Genomic DNA, 23,978 nt, shown 5'->3' with positions numbered 1-23,978 from the left:
AAAATAAAAATGTTTTGCATTTTTTGTTCACTGAATAAATGTATTTATACTACTGTTAATGAAATGTTTTCATTAAAAACATTGTTTTACAAGTACATGCATTTTTCCATTCTACCCAAGCGAACTGGTCATTATTTATTTTCTCATATTTTGAAACAGTCATGGAATTATGAGATTAACACATCATGGTATTTTGTGGGAGTTGTTGTTCCGCATATCAATCAATCTGTCCCCAGGATCCGAACAAGCGGTTTTATAATAAATCCCATTAAGGTGGATGTTGTTAGGTTCTGACAAACAGGGTGACAAACTAACGGACACGCTAGTCAAAGCTCAAACCAAGTTTATTCACCCACACAAAGGCATGTTTCCAGCAGCACAAGTGTTTATACCCTCCTTTAGGCGAAGTCTCCTGCTTGCACCTCTAAACACTATTTCTTTGTTGCTAGGCAGGAAGTTAAGTGGTGTGTGTAATAAAACTGTTCCTTCTCCATTCATCTGACCTGACCTCGGCCCATATTCCTCACTAATCCACAGCTATCCAACCTTATCACGTAGTAATTTTCCATACCCATACTTCTTATCCAACCTCCATTGATCCCAGCATATACAGTTGAAGTCGGAAGTTTACATACACCTTAGCCAAATACATTTAAACTCAGTTTTTCACAATTCCTGACAATTAAATGCCCTGTCTTAGGTCAGTTATGATCACCACTTTATTTTAAGAATGTGAAATGTCAGAATAATAGTAGAGAGAATGATTTATTTCAGCTTTTATTTCTTTCATCACATTCGCAGGGGGTCAGAAGTTAACATCCACTCCATGAGTATTTGGTTGCATTGCCTTTAAATTGTTTAACTTGGGTCAAACGTTTCGGGTAGCCTTCCACAAGCTCCCCACAATATGTTGGGGGAATTTTGGCCCATTCCTCCTGACAGAGCTGGTGTAACTGAGTCAGGTTTGTAGGCCTCCTTGCTCGCACATGCTTTTTCAGTTCTGCCCACAAATTTTCGATAGGATTGAGGTCAGGGCTTTGTGATGGCCACTCCAATACCTTGACTTTGTTGTCCTTAAGCCATTTTGCCACAACTTTTGAAGTATGCTTGGGGTCATTGTCCATTTGGAAGACCCATTTGCGACCTAGTTTTAACTTCCTGACTGAAGTCTTGAGATGTTGCTTCAATATATCCACAACATAGATGGCACATAATGCCATCTATTTTGTAAAGTGCACCAGTCCCTCCTGCAGCAAAGCACCCCCACAACATGATGCTGCCACCCCCGTGCTTCATTGTTGGGATGGTGACCTTCGGCTTGCAAGTCTCCCCCTTTTCCTCAAAACCTAACGATGGTCATCATGGCCAAACAGTTCTATTACTGTTTTATCAGACCAGAGGACATTTCTCCCAAAAGTACGATCTTTGTCCCCATGTGCAGTTGCAAACTGTAGTCTGGCTCTTTTATGGCGGGTTTGGAGCAGTGGCTTCTTCCTTGCTGAGCGGCCTTCAGGTTGTAGGACTTGTTTTACTGTGGATATAGATGTGTTTTACCTGTTTCCTCCAGCATCTTCCTTTGCTGTTGTTCTGGGATTGATTTGCACTTTTCACACCAAAGTACATTTATATCTAGAAGACAGAACGCGTCTCCCTCCTGAGCGGTATGACGGATGTGTGGTCCCATGGTGTTTATACTTGGGTACTATTGCTTGTACAGCTGAACGTGGTACCTTCAGTCATTTGGAAATTGCTCTCAAGGTTGAACCCGACTTGTGGAGGTTTACAATTGGTTTTTGGGGGTTTTGGCTGATTATTCTTTTGATTTTCCCATGATGTCAAGAAAAGAGGCACTGAGTTTGAAGGTAGGCCTTGAAATACATCCACGGGTACACCTCCAATTGATTCAAATGATGTCAATTAGCCTATCAAAAGCTTCTAAAGCCATGACATAATTGTCTGGAATGTTCCAAGCTGTTTAAAGGCACAGTCAAGTTAGTGTATGTAAACTTCTGACCCACTGAAATTATGATACAGTGAATTATAAATGAAATAATCTGTCTGTAAACAATTGTTGGAAAAATGACTTGTTTCATGCACGAAGTAGATGTCCTAACCGACTTGCCAAAACTATAGTTTGTTAACAAGAAATGTGTGGAGTGGTGGAAAAACGAGTTTTAATGTCTCCAACCTAAGGTTATGTCAACTTCCGACTTCAACTGTACATTTATCATACATGTACCCATTAACTTCTAGTATTGCAAGTATTTCAAATTACAACCCAACAATGTAATTAAAGTTTAGAAAAGTTTAATAGTTTAAGTTGTTGGGAAAGTGGTCAAAGTAGCTGATATCTGTCAAAAGCTGCATTGTTCACTGTGAATGGAATGTTGTAAGTCATGTAACTTTCTAACAATATGGAGCTTTAGAATGTTGAAAAAAGATCCATCAAAGTAAATGAAGATAGACAAAAAAGGGGAAGAAAAGCTTCAGCGTTTGTAGAGTGTTAAACAAAAAAAACACTTTGTTTGTCATAGGCAGACAATATTAATATGAGATGAAAAGGCAAGTTCCTAACAAGTTCAGGAAGCTAAGCTCGAGATCTGTGAGACGTTCGCAGCGATGGGGGCAGACGTTTTGATCAAGATACCTTTAGAAAATATGCACATTTTCTCTAACACTAAATATACAAATATGTATTTTAAAGTTATAAGGAAGGTGAAATCTTATAGTTAGTCGTTTTATAAATGTATTATACTATATTTTGAAAATATATAAGTCATTTCAAGCCTTATTCATACCGTTTTGTTGAATAGGAAATATATCATATAAAATATTTTATATTTCTATTATATTTGTCCTGTGAACTCTAGTTTGTGTCCTCAAACGTGACCACACCTCAGCGATTTATAACTCTTTTTTTCAGAAAGGTGAGATTTGAACAGTTCTTGAAGTGTGCAGCATTGCTAGTTATTGTTTATGGCCCTCTCATGATAAATCATTACTTTTGGGGATCACATAGATTACTTTTAAGAGGTGGTATATTATACTTATACCGCTGGTATATTATACTTATACCACTATAAGAGACTTTGTTTCTATTGACAACTATTATACTCCGTATGGCAGCAACACAGTACACTGTATCTGAAAAAAACAGTGTTAGTGCAGTAGAGTAGGCCAGTCAGTGTGAGACTGACAGGCACTGGGAGAGCTCAGCTGCTGAAGTCATGCTGTGTAACCTTCCAGCCTGAGGAGTCTCTGGGCATTGGAAGTGACAGGAAAGAAGTGACTTTGCAGTCAATACCTCAACTGAGGCTCTGTTAGTGTGTTCGAGGCATTTCACCACCATTTCATGTGAAGAGTCAAAATAATGTCACTCCTTGAAGTCTATCTGCCCTGAAGCACCAATGAGAACTGTCTTAACAATCTTATGAGTCTGAGAAATGTCTGAAACCCTACCTCTTTAAAGAGAATCTTGTATTTTCCTACTAGCACAGACTTTTTGCTGATAGCTACTTTGGTTGGGGGGTAATGTGCTTACTGTGATTGTGATATGTTGTCTCACCTAGCTATCTTAAGTTGAATGCACCAATGTAGGATGGGTCCCGGTTTCCCGATAGCGATGGAATTTAGGCTTATGAGAGTTTTAACAATGCATAAAATGGTCTAAGATGTAACATGCATATCCCAAAATACCACGCAGAAAGTATGGTCACTAAGTGCATCGTTGGAGCATGAATTGATACTGATAGATCGAATGAATAGCAGTCTGCTCTCTGATCAGCTTTCTCCATTAAAATCTTACCTTAACATAAAAATTATTCCACAATACTGATGACCGATCAGCTCCTAGAGAGATATTATAACCTAATGGCTGCAAATACTGAGGCGGCTTATTCAATCAGTGTAGGTGAAGGGGAGGAGACAGGTTAAAGAAAGATTTTAAGCCTTGAGACAATTGAGACATTGTGTACAGTCTTGCCATTCAGAGGGACAAAATACTTAAGTGTCTTTGGACGGGATATGGTAGTAGGTGCCAGGCGCACCAGTGTAAGTGTGTCAATAACTGCAACACTGCTGCGTTTTTCACTCTCAACAGTTTCCTGTGTGTATCAAGAATGGTCCACCACCCAAAAAACATCCAGCCAACTTGACAGAACTGTGGGAAGCATTGGAGTCAACGTAGTCCAGTATCCCTGTGCAATGCTTGACACCTTGTAATGCCCCGACAAATTGAGGCTGTTCTGAGGGCAAAAGGGAGGTGTAGCCTATAAATAGAACTCAATTGACTGAACATGACATTTATTTCATTATAGGCCTATACTGTATTTTTTTATGCAGTGATCTCAGTTTTAATTTTAAGCATATTTTTTTTTATCTTTCACTCTTTCAATTGCAAAGACATTGTCAACTTTGTATTTGTAGTCAACTTCTTTCCCAAGTTATCCTTGTTCAGAGGCAGATAAACATCTTGACCTTATGCTTAGCGGATATCTTTAATGTATAAAGTGATGCAGAAGGGCAAAAAAAAAATCTAACGACGCACTTATGTTTTATGAGTGGTCTGAGGCATTCAGTAAATCATACGCTTTTTCCAAGCTCACATTTGCTAAGGATGGTTTTGGGAAACAGCTCAAAGATTTAACAATGCTCCTACGAAGGTTCTAATGATGAACTTAGCCTTAACCCTTTGAAGAACACACGGGTGTGATCATTCCTGCAGCTGACACTCAAACCGGTGTGATTAGAACACTTATTTAGATCGTCCAGTTACAATTGACACTACAGTCAGTGTTTGAGCTGGCCACACTGTTTTTTTACAGAAAAAACTGGCACAAACACAGTCTTTACAATGTTATGTCCTCAATGTGAGCAGTTTATTTTTGGATGCAATGCTCAGACATTCCCAGTGGTAGTGACATCTTAACACAATTCTCATCCAAACTGGAAAATGTAAGGTAGATTAGTCGTATCACTTAATGAGGAAAGAGTGACCTAACACAAGCGGCCATATTTAGCTAACTCTCGGCTGACAGAAACCATAATATGATTTAGCTAATAGCAGTTACTATTTACAATTCATCACATCATGGGTGAGCTCACCAGTGATCTAAATAATTGAGTAAAACACTTTCATTTTTTTTTTAAGTAATCCGACGATGGGTAGTTTGATAAGATAAGAGGTTACAAGATGAGTTGGGTCTGTTTGCAGTATGCATGTTGAATTGTTAGAAAAGGTGCAGTTCTGAGAAAGAACAGGTTACCGGTACATTTATATACAGTATAACACCAAACAATGTGCAGCATGAACACAATGTTATGAGATCAGAAATCTGATGACCTTTTTGCAGCAGATACGTCACTCCCTTTGCACTTTGAGGCCTATGGGTAAAATTGTGAAGTCACTGCATCCATCGTTAGTTATGACAGAACGATGGTCGATATGCTTACAGATAGAAATAACACCACACCAGACAACGGTCAAATCCGAGGGGGAGAGAGTCGGAGGATGGCACACAGGAGCTACAGTGTCAAGGAACGTACATCCATTAATTACCACAATGAGAAGAGGGTGGCAGAGTACAAGTTTGCCTCCTAACAAAAATGAAACAAAGTTGATTGTAAATCCTGCGGCTGATGCCAGCACCTCCAGGGCAGGGAAGGGGAGGCACAGTGATTTATGTCCAGCCTCCGGCCGTCTTCCATCAACACTGTGAGAAACGGAGCCCGGCACAGGGCTGTCCCCTGAAGTACCGGAAGGATGTGGTGTTATCCCACAGAGTGCTGGGGTCAACTATGATAGATACCGGAGCACAACCAACATTACTGCCCTGCCTAAGTACCATGTGTTAATCTGACAGGGCCTGTTTTTCCCACCTTCTACAAACTATAGCCGGTTTCTCCCAACTCAAATCTGTGTCCATATTGATTGGACAACTTCAGGTAGTACCTCCACATTTCAAATCATTTATCCCTACTAAACATTACCCAGAGGTCACAAACCTTCCTCCTGTAGGATTTTGTTCCAGCCTTAATCTCACACAGCTAATGTGCTAATCAAATCAGCAGCTCTCATCAGGACCTTGATTAGTTTAATCAGGTGTGTTTGTGTAGGGCTGGAGCAAAGGTCTGCATACCATGGTGTTCTCTTCTACAATCACTCAAATTCTATTAAGTGTAGAGGGACCACTTTACTGAAATATAAATGAGCTGGAAACCATTTCCCCCTGAAACTATGTTGAAAGTGTTAACTGTTTATTACTACCAGTTAAATGCAATTGATAGTGTCAGAATAATTGTGATGATCAACAAAAATACTAACAATCATATCTGATTTGGTTAATTAAAAGCAATTTCAATGCTGTCACTAAAATAACAAAATCCAATCAAGATGACAGAGATTACAGATTCACATTGATTCTGAACATTTGCCCACGGCACTTTGTATACCAGGATTGGCTGGCCTTCTCTAGTCACTCACTCGTAGGCTCAGTCACTGGTATACTTTTACTTACAAAGCCATTTTGGGTTTACTACCATTTTATTTTGACATTTTTATTCTTCAGAAATGAGGTGGTTACTCTCTTCTTTCGCTAGACTTTATCCTCCTAACTGTTCCAAATGTCCGAAATGAATTTGTTTAAAGGGCTTTTATATACTCTGCACCATCGACTTGGAACGCCTTTCAAAATAGTTTTAAACTGAAAGAACTTATTGATGAATCATTGATGAAGGATTTTGAGGCTGATTCCTTGACCTGTCAATGTTTTTAATTTGCTGTTTTATAATTTCGTTGTACTCCGGTGGTTTCTATGTTTTTTTTTACTAGATTCCTTGCAGTTTTTCAAGTTGTTTGTCTAATTGTGTAATGACTTGGTGCTGCCTATCTTGTCCAGGACACTCTTGATGAAGAGATTTCAAATCTCAATGAACCCTTCCTGGTAAACTAAAGGTTAAATAAAATGACTTGTAGGATGAACTCAACTAAATGTAGATTAAAGTTTGTGATTACCCCTTTGTAAAGATATCTTTTGATCTTTGAGCTAGAGGCGTCATGCCCACAGTGGGCACAAGGGCAAGTTCCCCCTCAGATTTGTCCTGCTTTTAAAAAATGTGGATGTTAAATGATTTACTAAACTTTATTTTTAATCCCACATTTGATCATGATTATTTCAACAACAAAAAAGATCTGTCAGCGGTATTTTGTGGAGGGTTCACACTGACTGGACCAGGCAAAGAGTCCAACTCGCCATTCTCCCTAGTAAGTGATTCCTTCCAAGATGCACCATGGAGCAAAGATATGCATGCAGACAGTATTGTCAGTGGAGGAGGAACGATTTGAGTTTGATTTGATTTAAGCTGCAGGTAATGGGCAGTGCTCACAGGAGGTATGTTTGTAAATTAATTTGATTAAGTTATGTAACCTATTGATTCCTTCTTGATGAATAAATAAAGCAAAACATATTTTGTTGTTTCTTTGTAATACTAGCCACCTAGCAATTTTATGAAGTTGGCTTTAGCTAGCCAGCTAGATTGGGAACCTATCTCCTAACCGCACAACTAGCTAGTAAGCCATTTCAGTCTATCAATCAAGTTAGAGTAGCTTGTCTAACTATCATAGCTGGCATGCCTGCTGGCAAGGTTTCTAGACTTTGTATTTACTAAAGTCTTTAATTATTGGGTTATGATATTATTATAACAGTGTGTCAGTTGTACTAAACTCTTAAAGTTGAAAAGTTTTTAAAGAATCAATGTTCATCATTCATAAAAATTACATTTGAACAGGCAAAGCTGTATGGTTAGATAATTTATGCAGAAAAATATACATATTTTTGACAGAATTTGGGATAATGATTATGGCTCTAGATTGCAGGAAAGGCTGTTTCTGGTGTTTGAAAAATGCTACATTCTGCAACATAGGACCCACCCCTACATCATCATGTACTTCATGCCCCCTAAATGAATGGGGGCATGATGCCCCTGCTTTGAGCTGTGCCTTCCACAGCAAATCAAAAGACCACCGTGGCCAATAAGTTGTTTCAAGTTAGAAACATGACTTCCTATTTATGAACATTTGTTTTTGATAGCAATACATTAATATCCATGTGTCCTAGCACAGTGGAGACAGATGTGATCAGCATATTAATATAAATCAGGAAGAAAAGGATATTATTGGTCTTGGAGGTTGATGTATGCGGATTTCCCTGATTAATAAGGAAATAAACACTTTTCTGATGAGTAAAGGAAAGGTGATGCGCATGAACTGACCAGGGCCAAGGCCAGATGGCTGGAGAAATATGAGGAGGAGAACACCGGCCGTAAACCACTAAGGAGGGAATAAGTGGCATTAGTGCTATACGTCTGCACTTGTTCCCAAACCCATTCATCACTTTGCCCTCTACTCTATCCTTCTCCCCTACCTCCTTCCCCCTGAATTCCACCACCATTCCACTCTACCTGTGATGGAGCTAAGTGCACCTGTTAGGCAGCCATCTGTTCAGAGTAAGACGGTGAGTACCTTCTGACAGTGATGAGAAGTGGCAAGGTGGAGAGAAGTCCCCTGACCCACTCCTGACCCCACCCTTTACCACTGGTTCACCTCCCCTTTTAGAAGACACCGGGGAAATGTAAGGGGGAGGAGGATTGCACTCGAGCCCCTCCTTCCAGCCTGGTCTTATAGACTAGAAAAATAGTTTGTATCTGGTGTGACCACAATTTGCCTCATGCAGCATGGCACATCTCCTCCGCATAGAGGAGACAACATCTGGCTGTTGATTGTGGCCTGTGTAATGTTGAACCCACTCCTTTTCCATGGCTGTGCAAAGTTGCTGGATATTGGCAGGAACTGGAACATGCTGTCATACACGTCAATCCAGAGCATCCCAAACGGACTCAATGGGTGACATGTATGTTGAGTATGCAGGCCATGGAAGAACTGGGACATGAGGCTGTGCGTTATCATGCTGAAACATGAGGTGAGGGCGGCGGATAAATTGCAAGACACCGTGACGAGATTGTGAGGACCACTATCTCTATGCATTCAAATTGCCATCAATGAAATGAAATTGTGTTCATTGCCCTTAGCTTATGCCTGCCCATACCATAACCTCACCGCCACCATGGGGCATACTGTTCACAACGTTGATAACAGCAAACCGCTTGCCCACATGTCTGCCATCTGTCCAATACAGTTGAAACCGGGATTCATCCATGAAGAGCACACTTCTCCAGCGTGCCAGTGGCCATCGAAGGTAAGCATTTGCCCACTGCAGTCAGTTACAGCAGCGAATTGCAGTAATGTCAAGACCCTGGTGAAGACGCACGCAGGTGAGCTTCCCTGAGACAATTTCTGGCAGTTTGTGCAGAAATTATTCGGTTGTGCAAACCTACAGTTTCATCAACTGTCTGGGTGGCTTGTCTCAGACGATCCCGCAGAAGAAGGATGTGGAAGTCATGGGCTGGTGTAGTTGCACGTAGTCTGCAGTGTGAGGCCGGTTGGACTTACCACTAAAACGATGTCGGAGGTGGCTTATGGTAGAGAAATTAACATTCAATTCTCTGGTAAAAGCTCTAATGGACATTCTTGCAGTCAGCATACCAATTGCACACTCCCTCAAAACTGTGGCATTGTGTGACAAAACTGCACATTTTAGAGTGACCTTTTATAGTCCCCAGCACAAGCTTCACCTGTGTAATGACCATACTGTTTAATCAGCGTCTTGATATGCCATACCTCTTCTTCGCAAAGGAGAAATACTCAGTAACAGGGATTTCAACAAATTTGTTGAACACAATTTCAGAGAAATAAGCTTTTTTGTGCGTATGGAAAATATCTGGGACCAACACTTTACATGTTGCAGAGCAAGGGGAACTACTACTTCAAGGTCTCAGAGCAAGTGACATCACCGATTGAAACGCTATTTAGTGCGCACCACCGCTAACTAAGCTAGCCGTTTTACATCCGTTACACTCACCCCCCTTTTGACCTCCTCCTTTTCTGCAGCAACCAGTGATCCGGGTCAACAGCATCAATGTAACAGTATAACTTTATACCGTCCCTTCGCCCATATCCGGGCGCGAACCAGGGACCCTCTGCACACATCAACAACAGTCACCCTCGAAGCATCGTTACCCATCGCTCCACAAAAGCCGCGGCCCTTGCAGAGCAAGGGGAACTACTACTTCAAGGTCTCAGAGCAAGTGACGTCACCGATTGAAACGCTATTTAGTGCGCACCACCGCTAACTAAGATAGCCGTTTCACATCCGGTACATCAGCACAATAACAGTTCGTCGGGAGCTTCATGAAATGAGTTTTCTTGGCCGAGCAGCCGCACACAAGCCTAAGCTCACCATGCGCAATGCCAAGTGTCTGCTGGAGTTCTCTGGAGTTATGAATCACGCTTCACCATCTGGTAGTCCGATGGACGAATCTGGGTTTGGCGGATGCCAGGAGAACGCTACCTGCCCCAATGCATAGTGCCAACTGTAAAGTTTGGTGGAGGAGGAATAATGGTCTGTTGCTGTTCAGACTAGGCCCCTTAGTTCTAGTGAAGGGAAATCTTAACGCTACAGCATACAATGACATTCTAGACGATTCTGTGCTTTCAACTTTGTTGCAATATTTTGGGGAAGGCCCTTTCCTGTTTCAGCATGACAATGCCCCCATGCACAAAGCGAGTTCTATGCACAAATGGTTTGTTGAGATTGGTGTGGAAGAACTTGACTGGCCTGCACAGAGCCCTGACCTCAACCCAATCAAACACCTTTAGGATGAATTGGAACCTCGACTGCAAACCAGGCCTAATCGTCCAACATCAGTGCCCAACCTCACTAATGCTCTTATGGCTGAATGGAAGCAAGTCCCTGCAGCAACGTTCCAACATCTAGTGTAAAACCTTCCCAGAAGAGTGGAGGCTGTTATAGCAGCAAAGGGAGACCAACTCCATATTAATGCTCATGATTTTGGAATGAAATCTCCACATACTTTGTAATGTAAAAAATGTACTGTATCATACGTTTTTGCAAATGTGCAACATATTGTATGTTTTGCAAATGTGTAACATATTGTACATTTTGCTATTTCAGAACATACAGTATAATACAAATTGTAATTCATAACATATCGTACGAAATGGGTGATGGACATCCCCAAATGAATACATACAATACGAATCGTAACATATTGTACTAAATGGAGTGTCTTGGATTTACAAAAAGAATAATGCTCTGAGACCAGGCTGCTCCTTCAAGTGAAAGATCCATGTATTATGCTAGATTATTTGTTAGATTTCCTTCTGTCACCTCTTGTCTCCTTCCAGGTATGCTAGTGGGAATTTACAGTTTTTTTTTCTCTACAGGTTGGGAATTGAAACAGTGCTGTTGCCCTTGGGAAAAGTGTTTTGTAATGTAAAATATTATGTAGTGTGTGTGTATGTGATGTTGTTATTGGCCTTACCTTCCTTGATATACAATCCTTAGCAATATGTTTAGTTACCAGAAGACTATACCTCCAATCAGTATGAATCTGTATGACACGAATGTACAGTATATTACCTGTATATCTATACCAATGTCTGTAGAGGCTTCAGTTGTGCGTCTCAGGCTGCTGTCTCTACTGTATCCTCACAGGGCTGATGCTGCATTCTGTTTCCTCTTCACCAGCTTTGTGTATGAAATATACAACAAACTGTGGGGAAAAGATACAATCAGCGGGAATTTGGGTGGATGTTGTCAGTCCCAGTCCGCCAGCGTATACAGAGCTTATAATCATGTGTGCCTGGGTGTTAGGAAGCAGCCTCTTTAATGGAACACTGAGTGTAGACATACTCTGACATGCAATTTGAACTATGATATATCCCTCGGTGCTGACATTGGACTGCTGATTCATGAGAAGTACCAGGAAAGGGAATTTTGCAACAATAAGTTTGAAAAACTCACAAACAACTTCAACCAGAGAGAATGTTTACTCATTCATATTATGATCTTGGGCGGGTAGAGAAGCAGGTAGAGAGATAAAGAGATAAGAGGTTTTTCCAGCAAAACATTTTTTTTTTGTTGAGCTAATCAAACTTGCAGGTTTAGGGGCATGGTCAGAAAAATGATTATATGAAATATGGATTAAGCCTCTAAATGGCCTCTAAAAACCTCTCAATGGTTGCTGCTGAACAATACATGAATATCAGTGTTTTATTTTCGTACGACAGTATAGTGTCACATTTTGTTCAAAAGACAGTTCTTGCATACATTGTCTTTTTAACCATCTTGACAACCTTTAGTTCATCTTATTAACTAAAATATTTGATTAAACGCACTCAGAAGTGATGTTAGTGTCACACCCTGATCTGTTTCACCTGTCTTGTGCTTGTCGCCAGCCCATGACAGGTCTCGATGGGTCCCCCGGCCAGGACTAATTGGGGCTTATTGAGGCTGGTGAGTAATCAAGGGGCTGATTGGAGGTAGTGAGAGGTTGCTACCTGATAGTCGCCCTCACGGTCTGCTAGAACCGAGGGGCTCGGTGTTCTACCCAGAGGAGACGGCCTTCCCTGGAGCCCAGAAGGCGGTAACACAGAAGAGGTCTCCTGGAAGTGACAGGTTTTCTTTCTTTTTCTTTCTTGTTTTAAATAAACACCTTTGAAACTGAGGTATCACACTTAGGTCTGTGTCTGATCAGTATAAACGTCTTGATCAAATCCCCTGGTCTGCCACAAGTGGTGGAGAATGCAAGCAAGTCTGACAACGTGGTCAGTCCATGGTTGACGTTTATGCAGTATCAGCATAGCTGGAACGCTGGAAGAACAGCGTCTACAAAATGTCCGCCTGCTTGAGGAAGTCAGTAACCTGGCCCATCGTGTTGGTGCCTAAAACGAAAGGTAGTCTGTTTCTGCATTGATTTCCAGGGGGTGAATGACAGCTTGTTTGACGCCTACCCCATGCCAAGGGTGGATGAGCTCATTGACTGGTTGGGAAAGGCCTGGTACATCAGCACGCTAGACCTGACCCAGGGATATTGGCAGGTACCCTTGGCAGCCTCTTCCTGGGAGAAGTCGGAATTCACCAATACCGGGTACTCCAATTCGGTCTCCATTGAGCCCCGCCCACGTTCAGCAGCTGATGGATCGTGTCATCCACCCCCCAACAGTACGCAGCGGCCTATTTGGATGACATCATCATCCACAGCCAAGTTTGGGAAGAGCACCTGGCGCGCCAACAGGTGGTACTGCATGTGCTCAGGCAAGCCGGGTTGACAGCTAATCCCAAGGAATGTAAGCTGGGGTTCGAGGATGTGGAGTACCTGGGGTATTTGATCAGATGGGGGAACGTCAAGCACCAGGAGCGGTAGGTCCAGGTGGTTTGTGACTGGGCCTTTCCCCTCACCAAGATACAGGTGAAGTCTTTCCTGGGGCTGGTGGGATACTATAGCCGGTTTCCCATCTGATTTGCATGACGACCGATTTCCAGGTACTGATGCTGGTGCAGACGGCTGCCTGTGACACTGGACTAGGGGTCATCCTGTCCCAGATACACAACGGGGAGGAACACCACATGTACATAAGCAGGAAGTTGATACCCCGAGAAGATAAGTACCTGATTGTCAAGAAAGAGTATCTAGCGGTGAATTGGGTCTAAGTATCACCTGTTGGGCACAGACTTCCCCCTGGTCACAAGGTGGTTTTTGTCCCTTCAACACTTCGCTGTTTCTGTTGTGCACAGTTCAGGGGCGACGCATGGGAACGCGGACGCCCTATCGAGAAGGGAGACATACATCGCACTCATGACCGCCCCCTCGCCGACAGGGCTGTGGGGGGTGTACCGTGGGCAAGCCACCAGGGGGATACTTGAGTCCTGGTGACAGATGGAGTCTACATCACGCGGCGGTAGCTCCCTCTACTGTATGTGCCAGGTCTCGATGGGTTCTCTGGCCCGGACTAATTGGGGCTGAGGTATTACACTTGGGTCTGTGTCTGATCTGTGTAAATGTCTTGATCAAACCCCGACTGCCACATATTTCATTTCAATCCACTGACTGGACTGCTCTTCTCCATCTGATAGACATTTGATGAGATGCATATTTTTAATGTGAGGAAAGCGCTTATGGAAAGATGAGACATATTCACCTGAAATTACTCTATCTATTCAAAATTATGAAAATATTTCTCAGACCAGTATTCTTTCATGCGAGATTAATTGAGATGGGTCAGTTATTGATCAATAACCATAATCTGGTCATAATCAATTATCCCAGCAGCAATTATGTTTGATTGTGATAACATGGAGACAGAATATTTAATCACATACAGTATACTACATCTGTATATTGTACAATGTCTCAAACTACCCCCTTTTGCTTAATATATAAATGTCTAGCATTAAAATTAGCCAGCGACTCATGCATCTACATTTTTATGACATAAAAAATGGGAGCAGCATTTTGCTGAAGACATGGGGAATTTCCAGAATTGTATTATGTCAAAACTTAAAGATGGCCTAATTAATATTTCACAGTTAATAAAAACTGCCAATTTTCAATTCTGAGGATTTGAATAATTTATGCTGTTCAATTCTGAAACGGATGACGGTTCAGAGGATGGCGTGGGGTCAGTTCTGTCACAACGACAAGGAAATTGTATCCGTGTGCATATTATTCTAAGAAACTGTCCTCTGCAGAAAGAAATTACGATGTCGGTGATCAAGAGCTCCTGGCGTTGAAGTTTGCATTAGAGGAGGGGAGACACTGGCTGGAGGGCGCCAAGGACCCATTCATCATCCTCACTGACCATCGAAACCTGGAGTGCACATGGACAGCGAGGAGGCTGAATCTGCGCCAAGCAAGGTGGGCCCTTTTCATCACAAGATTTGACTTCACGCTGACTTATCGCCCCGGTTAAAAAAACACCAAATGCCCGGTTCTGTCCATAATGCACCTATAATCCCTTCCTCTTGAGTCGTAGCCATTGTGGTCTGGGATGTACTGTAGATGTGGACATCTGCCAGGATCTGAAGAGGTAGCCCCCACCCACTACCACTAACTGTCCTGAGCATATCTATGTTCCCCCGGGGAATAAGGGACCGGCTGATGACCTGGGGGCACACAGCTGTCGTTGCTGGACATCCAGGTATTTCTCGCACTACCCAATCTATCTCTGAGAAGTATTGGTAGCCTACCTTGGCACAGTTTGTTAGTCACTATGTCAACTCCTGTTCTGTATGTGCTCAAACGAAATCCCCCCTGCACACTCCACCAGGGAAACCCCTTTCCCGTGCCTCCACATCCCTGGTCTCATCTATCCATTGACTTCATCGCTGATCTCCCCTTCTCTGACAGTTTTACGACCATTTTGGTGGTTGTGGATAGATTTTTCTAAATCCTGTAGTTTTATTCCTCTCTCTGGTCTCCCTACTGCTCTCCAGGTTGCTGAGGCACTACTACAGCAGGTCTTCCGGCATTATGGCCTTCTGAAGGACATCGTCTCTGACGTGGGCCCCAATTCACATCACGGGTATGGACAGCCTTAATGGAGAAGTTGGGATCACAGTCAGCCTCCCTTCTGGGTATAGGCCTCAGTCCAACGGGAATGTGGAAAGGATGGAGCTGGGGAGGTTCCTGAGGAGTTACTGCCAGGACCGGCAGGGAGAGTGGGCCCTGTTCCTTCCATGGGCGAAGTAAGCCCAGAATTCATTACGACACTCCTCCACCAGGCTGACTTCCTTGCAGTGTGTTCAGGGTTTTCATCCGACTCTGTCTCCGTGGACCCCTGGCCAGACCGAAGCTCCTGAGGTTGATGAGTGGTTCAGGTATGCAGAAGAGGTGTGGAACGAGGCTTACGAAACTCCAGTGTGCCGTCCACCATCAGAAGGAGCAGGCAGATCGCCACCGCAATGAGACCCCCGTGTTCCATCCAGGGGATCGTGTTTGGCTCTCTACCAGGAACCTCCCACTCCGCCTGCATTGCAAGAAGCTGATCTCCTGGTTTGTAGGGCCGTTTAAGGTTCTCTGGAGGGTCAACGAGTTGACGTATAGGTTACAGCTTCCCAGTGGCATCTCGCCTTCTTTTCATGCCTTCCTTCTTAGGCAGGTAGTTCCTGGTCCCCCAAGACACATCTCCGCTCTCCCTGGAAGTTGGGGGAGCTTCTGCCTAGGCCGTAAGATCCCTTCTGGACTCCTAACGCCGTGGGGGTCGGCTCCAGTACCTGGTTGACTGGGAGGGGTACGGCCCGGAGGAGCGGTGTTGGGTTCCGGTGGAGGACATTCTGGATCCCAACATCATCTGTGATTTCCATCTTCGCCGACCAGCCCACTCCTCATCCTCGGGGCCGTCACTGTCCTTCACTGTCCTTCGGCTGGAGCCACGCGTCGGGGAGGGTGTACTGTCACATCTACTCTGGCTCCTCCCATCTGGTGTTCAACATCGCCGGTTTACTAACCACCGGTCCTGGGAACCATCATCACATACACCTGGCATTCATCATTAGGCACACCTGGACTCCATTACCTCCCCTTTATCTGGTATTCCCTTTCCCCAGGCAGTTCTTTCCCCAGGCAGGTTCTTTCCCCAGGCAGTATTGTTTTTGTTTGTTCATGTCTAGACGCGACTCCTACGTTGTATCGTTCAATGTTTCTTGTTATCTTAAACTTACCACTTGCTTCCGCTCTTTCAAAGTTTCTTCAAGTGCAGTCGCAGAAACCATCAAACACTCTGATGAAACTGCCTCTGGTGAGGACCGCCACAGGAATGGAAGACCACGAGTTAAGGATAAGAGGATAAGTTCATTAGAGCTATAAGCCTCAGAAAATGCAGCCAAATAAATGCTTCAGAGTTCAAGTAACAGACACACCTCAACATCAACTGTTCAGAGGAGACTGTGTGAATCAGGCCTTCATGGTTGGATTTCTGCAAAGAAACCACTACTAAAGGTTGCCACTATGAGGAAGAGACTTGCTCGGGCCAAGAAACATGAGCAATGGACATTGGACCGGTGGAAATGTGTCTTTTGGTCTAGAGTCCAAATTGGAATGTTGGGTTCCAACTGCTGTGTCCTTGTGAGATGCGGTGAGGGTGAACGGATGATCTCTGCATGTGTATTTCCCACAGTAAAGCATGTAGGAGGAGTTCTTATGGTGTGGGGATGCTTTGCTGGTGACACTGTGATTTATTTAGAATTTCACGACACACTTAACCAGCATGGCTACCACAGCTTCCCATCTGGTTTGGGCTTAGTGGGACCATCATTTGTTTTTCAACAGGACAATGACCCAACACACCTCCAGGATGTGTAAGGGCTATTTTACCAAGAAGGAGAGTGATGGAGTGCTGCATCAGATGACCTGGCCTTAACCAAATTTAAATGGTTTGGGATGAGTCGGACCGCGGAGTGAAGGAAAAGTAGCCAACAAGTGCTCAGCATATGTGGGAAGCATTCCAGGTGAAGCTGGTTGAAAGAATGACAAGAGTGTTCAAAGCTGTCATAGAGGTAAAGGGTGGCTATTTGAAGAATCTCAAATATAAAATATGTTTAGGTTTGTTTAACACTTTTTGGTTACTACATGATTCCATATGTGTTATTTCATCGTTTTGATGTCTTCACTATTATTCTACAATGTAGAAAATAGTAAAAATAAAGAAAAACCCTTGAATGAGTAGGTATTCTAAAACTTTTGGCCATTAGTGTATATTGTTTGCTGCCTCCACCCATGCGGGATGCACTGTTTCAATAACTCAATATTTTGAACAAAAACGGACGACTGTAACTAAGACTTGGAATGTTAATACAGTCAAACTAGCAAGGGATCACAATTCAGTCATAACGTAGCTAATAGGCTATAGCGCACATGGGCCCGCAGGCCAAATGGGACATGCAAGTGAGTATGAGTCAACAGGTAATCTACTTTATAAAATGACTGCCTGGTGCGCTCGCATCAGTGAATTAAACTTAAATTGTTCTGCTTTCGTGTGTCCGGAATATGGCCAGTTTGTGTCTCCGTTGCAATTTATTGGTAAAAAAACATAGGCCATGTCTGGCCCATGAATTCGTTGTGTTTTTTCATTGGGATATTGTATCTATTGATATAGCTTGCTATTTATTTAGCAAGCTAAAAACACGTAGCCTAACGTAGCTAGCTCAATCAAATCAATCTCATTTATTTATGAAGCCCTTCTTACATCAGCTGATGTCACAAAGTGCTGTACAGAAACCCAGCACAAAAAAAAACACACAAGCAATGCAGGTGTAGAAGCACGGTAGCTAGCTTCTGGTAGGATATCATGTCATTGGAGAAGTGGTTGAGTGACCAACTTTTCCCCCTCATATTGTTTTTCAGTGGCTACAGCTAGAGAAGCAGGTGTCATTTGGTTAGCTTACAGGTAATGTCAATCGCTTTGCTAGCTAGCTATGCTGAACTTGAATGTTATCAACAGTTGGGATATCTTAGTTGTCTATCAAATGTATTTGGCATCGATCAAATGGGTGGGCAGGCAAGTTCCCCTCAAAAAGTGGGTTGGGAGAAGCATGCATTGGCAGGCAAGCTGCAGAAGGACAAGCAGGCCACTATTCCCCATCGTTTCAGTATAATTTTGACGGCCAACTAGAGGTTTTATCTTATGTTCCCTCGTTTAGATTTGAGCTTATCTCACTCTGGCTAGCATTAGTTGTTGATCTTGTTGTTGATGTGCATTCTCAACTGAGGGAGAGAGAGTCTACCTTTTCATGGTTGTTTGATCAATAGGACTGTGAAGTTCTCAAATGTAAGAGGACTCCCACGGTATCTACATATTTGCAGAAATCCATTCCGGTGTATTCTAATGCTCTAAAGTTGCGGTCCTGTACAACGCTCCTGTACAAGACAAATGTTTTCAGTTGGTTTTATTTACTGCAGTGTCTATTAATTGTCCAAACGCATGGCTGCTATCCCACTCTATATTTCTATAGAATTTTCACAAATGCCTTGCTGTACATAATTTCCAAACATTCTATGAATTTATGAAAATGTGTAAATGGCCATATCTAAGTCCTTGCTTGTCAGAAAATGTAAAAAAAAAAAAAAAAGATGTAATATTCTTCCTGGGGGTGTATATGAACAGATTTGTATGAGATGTATTGTTGCTAAAATGCTGTCAGTACCACTTTAAAGCTTACATGTAGCAGCTGGGATAGTATATTACTAATTTGATATCATTACTGATGCTATTCATGTGTCATTGTTTCTGGGGTGGTGTAGGGATTGTTGATTGCGATCCTGGGGAATTGCCAGTGGTCCCATGGAATCCTGTGTTTGTTTACCTCATAACTGGCATTATAATTAAATTGTAATGTGGTAGAGGATGAACATACACTCTTAGAAGAAAAGTGCTATCTAGATCCATAATATGTTCTTCGGATGTCCCCATAGGAGAACCCTTTGAAGAACACTTTTTGGTTCCAGGTAGAACCCTATTGGATTCCATGTAAAAACCCTTTCTCCAGATGGTTTTTACATAGGACCCCAAAAAGTTGTACCTGGAACCAAAAAGGGTTATCCTATGGTGACAGCCGAAGAACCCTTTTAGTGAACAGTGCGTGGGAAAATGCCAACGTTTGAAAGTATTTGGTCATATGGACTGAATCCTTAGGGACACAAATATGACCTCATAATCAGGTTTTCCTCTGTAGCAGTGGCATAGTAAAGGCATTGCCATGGTAGGCTGAAAATGTTGACTTGACGTTTGATTCAGCAGTTTTGACTTGTTACAGGTTGTTGCTTACCTCAACAAATGTAAGACTTGTGTACATTTTATACAGAAAAAGTTATGTTTTATTGATTGACTATTGTTCTGTTAATCGAATTCCATGTGGAGAAGAGGCCCATGACTATTCCATTTACCCTTTATCTGTGAGTGGCTTTCCCATGGTTGTGGTTTCATATAAGCCCTTGGGCTTCCAACCACACATGCACACCATTTTATTTTTTTATATGTATTGTTGCCTATCACTTGTTTTCTTTGGCGCAAATAACAAATCAAACAAAACTGTTCCATTTATTGTCATTGACATTCAAGTGGCAATTTTTGTAAATAATATGACCCTGAGTGATTGGGCTGTCTTGAGCTGTTATTTTAGTGAGACAATCAGCAGCTGCCAGCTGACAATTATTCCAGCAGAGTTGCAACAATATGCATGCATTTAACCCCTGAGACACCATCCCGGGGTTCTCAATAGCTGCAATTAGCAGCCCATTGTGATGTGATCATAAAGAAGTCCCATCATCCATCCATGACTCTGTGGTGTACTGTATGTACGGTATCTCTTTTCAGCAACACTCTTCTAAGTCACCTTTACCTCTCTCTCAGGCTCACGCACGCACGCACACACTAATTGTGTAGTTCTTTTATTGGAAGCCTCAAGGGTGCAGAATTACCATTAATTTATATTCTATACCAAGGGTGTATATTACAAAAGGGAGATGCCTGAGGAAAGCAACAGCCAAATGGGCTATTACTTGAAGAGAAAGAGACATTTGGGGCCTGTTTTGATAGTTTCTCTACATAGCTTATCATTCCATGTCTCTTCTTTGAGAAATGACTTACAAAGAGACATCCAATAGACTTTACACTGTACGTGTCAGAAAAAGATAATTGAGCCTAAATGACACATTTTCGAATCAATAAGTGAACCGTGCTTGGTCCTGACATGGATAAATCCACTCATATGGTCCTGAATTACGTGTTAAGAAGCTCCCACTGAAATTTAATGTAACAGGATGCCAGACATAAATAGGTGACCAAGTCTGTTGTCTTCTGCAGTGTTTGGTCAAATCTGTGACCATTCGTGACCAAGATTTACCACTTCTGCCCACGTGGATAGATCAGTATATAGAAAGAGGCTTCTGCAGAGGGTTGTAGCATGTCTGCATTACAAAAGGCTGGACCAGGGCCAATTGTAGTTTCAAAAACACAATTGTAATCCTACGGGCCAGAAGGTATATTACAACTTTTTGGAGTAAATTCTAACCCCGGTACAATATCCCCAATATCCCCAAGCATCACATTATGAAGGATTTATCTAGTCAGGCATACGCAACACTAAATTATCAGAGCTGGCATCCTGGCATCAGACATTGTTACCAATGGCGGTCCTTTACAAGTGATTCACTCTGAGACGCCTTGCTTGTTTTATGATTAATTTACCTGTATTTAATCAGGGAGTCACCATTGAGACCAGTGTATATTTTACGAGGGAGCCCTGCATATACAATTTCATAAAATACTTAAAAAATAAAAGACAATAGAAAACACAGTCAACTAAAACAGACACATTCTTCGTGACAAAAATGCTCTGTCCATTGCCTGAAATGCTGTAGGGACACTAACGCATCTATTCAAAATGTATTTGAGATCATTCCAAATATGTGGAGGAAGAAAACTAACAGACACGTACAGCCCGCTGCTCATAGGCTTTTCCCTCTCCCTGTTTTTAGCCATGGAACCGATAGCAACACACTGCCCTGTCTGTCTGATGCAGAGGCTCCCCTGAACAAATAGTCTTGTGATGAGTATGCAGGGACTATATTAGCAGAGTAACAGCCTCTGAGAGAACTCTATGTGTAGGCCAGGGTTACAGTAATCAAACCACTACTGCAAAAAATTGTCAAAACAATTCACTTTTTGTGCTGAATACAAAGTGTTATGTTTGGGGCAAATCCAATAGAGCACATTACTGAGTACCACTCTCCATATTTTCAATCATAGTGGTGGCTGCATCATGTTATGGGTATGCTTGTAATCGTTAAGGACTGGGGAGTTCTTTAGAATAAAAAGGTAAGGAATGGAGCTAAGGCCAGGCAAAATCCTAAAGGAAGACCTGGTTGTCTTGTTGTCTGCTTTCCACCAGACACAGGGAGATTAATTCAGCAGGACAATAACCTAAAACACAGGGCCAAATCTACACTGGAGTTGCTTACCAAGAAGACAGTGAATGTTCCTGAGTGGCCTAGTTACAGTTTTTAAATATGCTTGAAAATCTATGGCAAGACCTGAAAATTGTAGTTTAGCAATGATCAGGTGTGCAACGCTCTTAGAGACTTATCCAAATTTGATCATATTACTCCAGTGCTAGCCTCTCTACACTGGCTTCCTGTCAATGCAAGGGCTGATTTCAAGGTTTTACTGCTAACCTACAAAGCATTACATGGGCTTGCTCCTACCTATCTCTCTGATTTGGTCCTGCCGTACATACCTACACGTACGCTACGGTCACAAGACGCAGGCCTCCTAATTGTCCCTAGAATTTTTAAGCAAACAGCTGGAGGCAGGGCTTTCTCCTATAGAGCTCCATTTTTATGGAACGGTCTGCCTACCCATGTCAGAGACGCAAACTCGGTCTCAACCTTTAAGTCTCTACTGAAGACTCATCTCTTCAGTGGGTCATATGATTGAGTGTAGTCTGGCCCAGGAGTGGGAGGGTGAACGGAAAGGCTCTGGAGCAACGAACCGCCCTTGCTGTCTCTGCCTGGCCGGTTCCCCTCTTTCCACTGGGATTCTCTGCCTCTAACCCTATTACAGGGGCTGAGTCACTGGCTTTACTGGGGCTCTCTCATGCCGTCCCTGGAGGGGGTGCGTCACCTGAGTGGGTTGAGTCACTGATGTGGTCATCCTGTCTGGGTTGGCGCCCCCCCCCCCCCCTTGGGTTGTGCCGTGGCGGAGGTCTTTGTGGGCTATACTCAGCCTTGTCTCAGGATGGTAAGTTGGTGGTTGAAGATATCCCTCTAGTGTTGTGGGGGCTGTGCTTTGGCAAAGTGGGTGGGGTTATATCCTTCCTGTTTGGCCCTGTCCGGTGGTGTCCTCGGATGGGGCCACAGTGTCTCCTGACCCCTCCTGTCTCAGCCTCCAGTATTTATGCTGCAGTAGTTTATGTGTCGGGGGCTAGGGTCAGTTTGTTATATCTGGAGTACTTCTCCTGTCCTATTCGGTGTCCTGTGTGAATCTAAGTGTGCGTTCTCTAATTCTCTCCTTCTCTCTTTCTCTCTCTCGGAGGACCTGAGCCCTAGGACCATGCCCCAGGACTACCTGACATGATGACTCCTTGCTGTCCCCAGTCCACCTGGCTGTGCTGCTGCTCCAGTTTCAACTGTTCTGCCTTATTATTATTCGACCATGCTGGTCATTTATGAACATTTGAACATCTTGGCCATGTTCTGTTATAATCTCCACCCGGCACAGCCAGAAGAGGACTGGCCATCCCACATATGCTCTCTCTAATTCTCTCTTTCTTTCTCTCTCTCGGAGGACCTGAGCCATAGGACCATGCCCCAGGAATACCTGACATGATGACTCCTTGCTGTCCCCAGTCCACCTGACTGTGCTGCTGCTCCAGTTTCAACTATTCTGCCTTATTATTATTCGACCATGCTGGTCATTTATGAACATTTGAACATCTTGACCATGTTTTGTTATAATCTCCACCCGGCACAGCCAGAAGAGGACTGGCCACCCCACATAGCCTGGTTCCTCTCTAGGTTTCTTCCTAGGTTTTGGCCTTTCTAGGGAGTTTTTCCTAGCCACCGTGCTTCTACACCTGCATTGCTTGCTGTTTGGGGTTTTAGGCTGGGTTTCTGTACAGCACTTTGAGATATCAGCTGATGTACGAAGGGCTATATAAATACATTTATTTGATTTGATTTGATCCAGAAAGAGTCACAGCTGTAATCACAGCCAAATGGGAGTATTGACTCAGGGGTGTGAATACTTATGTAAAACAAATATTTCATTTTCAATACATTTGCAAACATTTCTAAAAACTTGTTTTCACTTTGTCATTATAGGGTATTGTGTGTGAATACTTTCTGAAGGCACTGTGTATTCTAGTGAGTAGGTTGAGAACATTTCAATAAAAAATATGCACCAAATTTAAAGGGATGGATTTAGATAAATGTACTGAAAACACCATTGAATGAAATCTCCACAAGACAGTCCGTTGGCCAGCAAGTGGGAGGGTTTTCAGTGGTTG

Source organism: Oncorhynchus clarkii, chromosome 2 (genome assembly GCF_045791955.1).
Source record: "Oncorhynchus clarkii lewisi isolate Uvic-CL-2024 chromosome 2, UVic_Ocla_1.0, whole genome shotgun sequence".
In the NCBI taxonomy this organism is placed as follows: domain Eukaryota; kingdom Metazoa; phylum Chordata; class Actinopteri; order Salmoniformes; family Salmonidae; genus Oncorhynchus; species Oncorhynchus clarkii.
The sequence above is the reverse complement of the archived record's forward strand: the minus strand, read 5'-3'. Positions refer to the sequence as shown.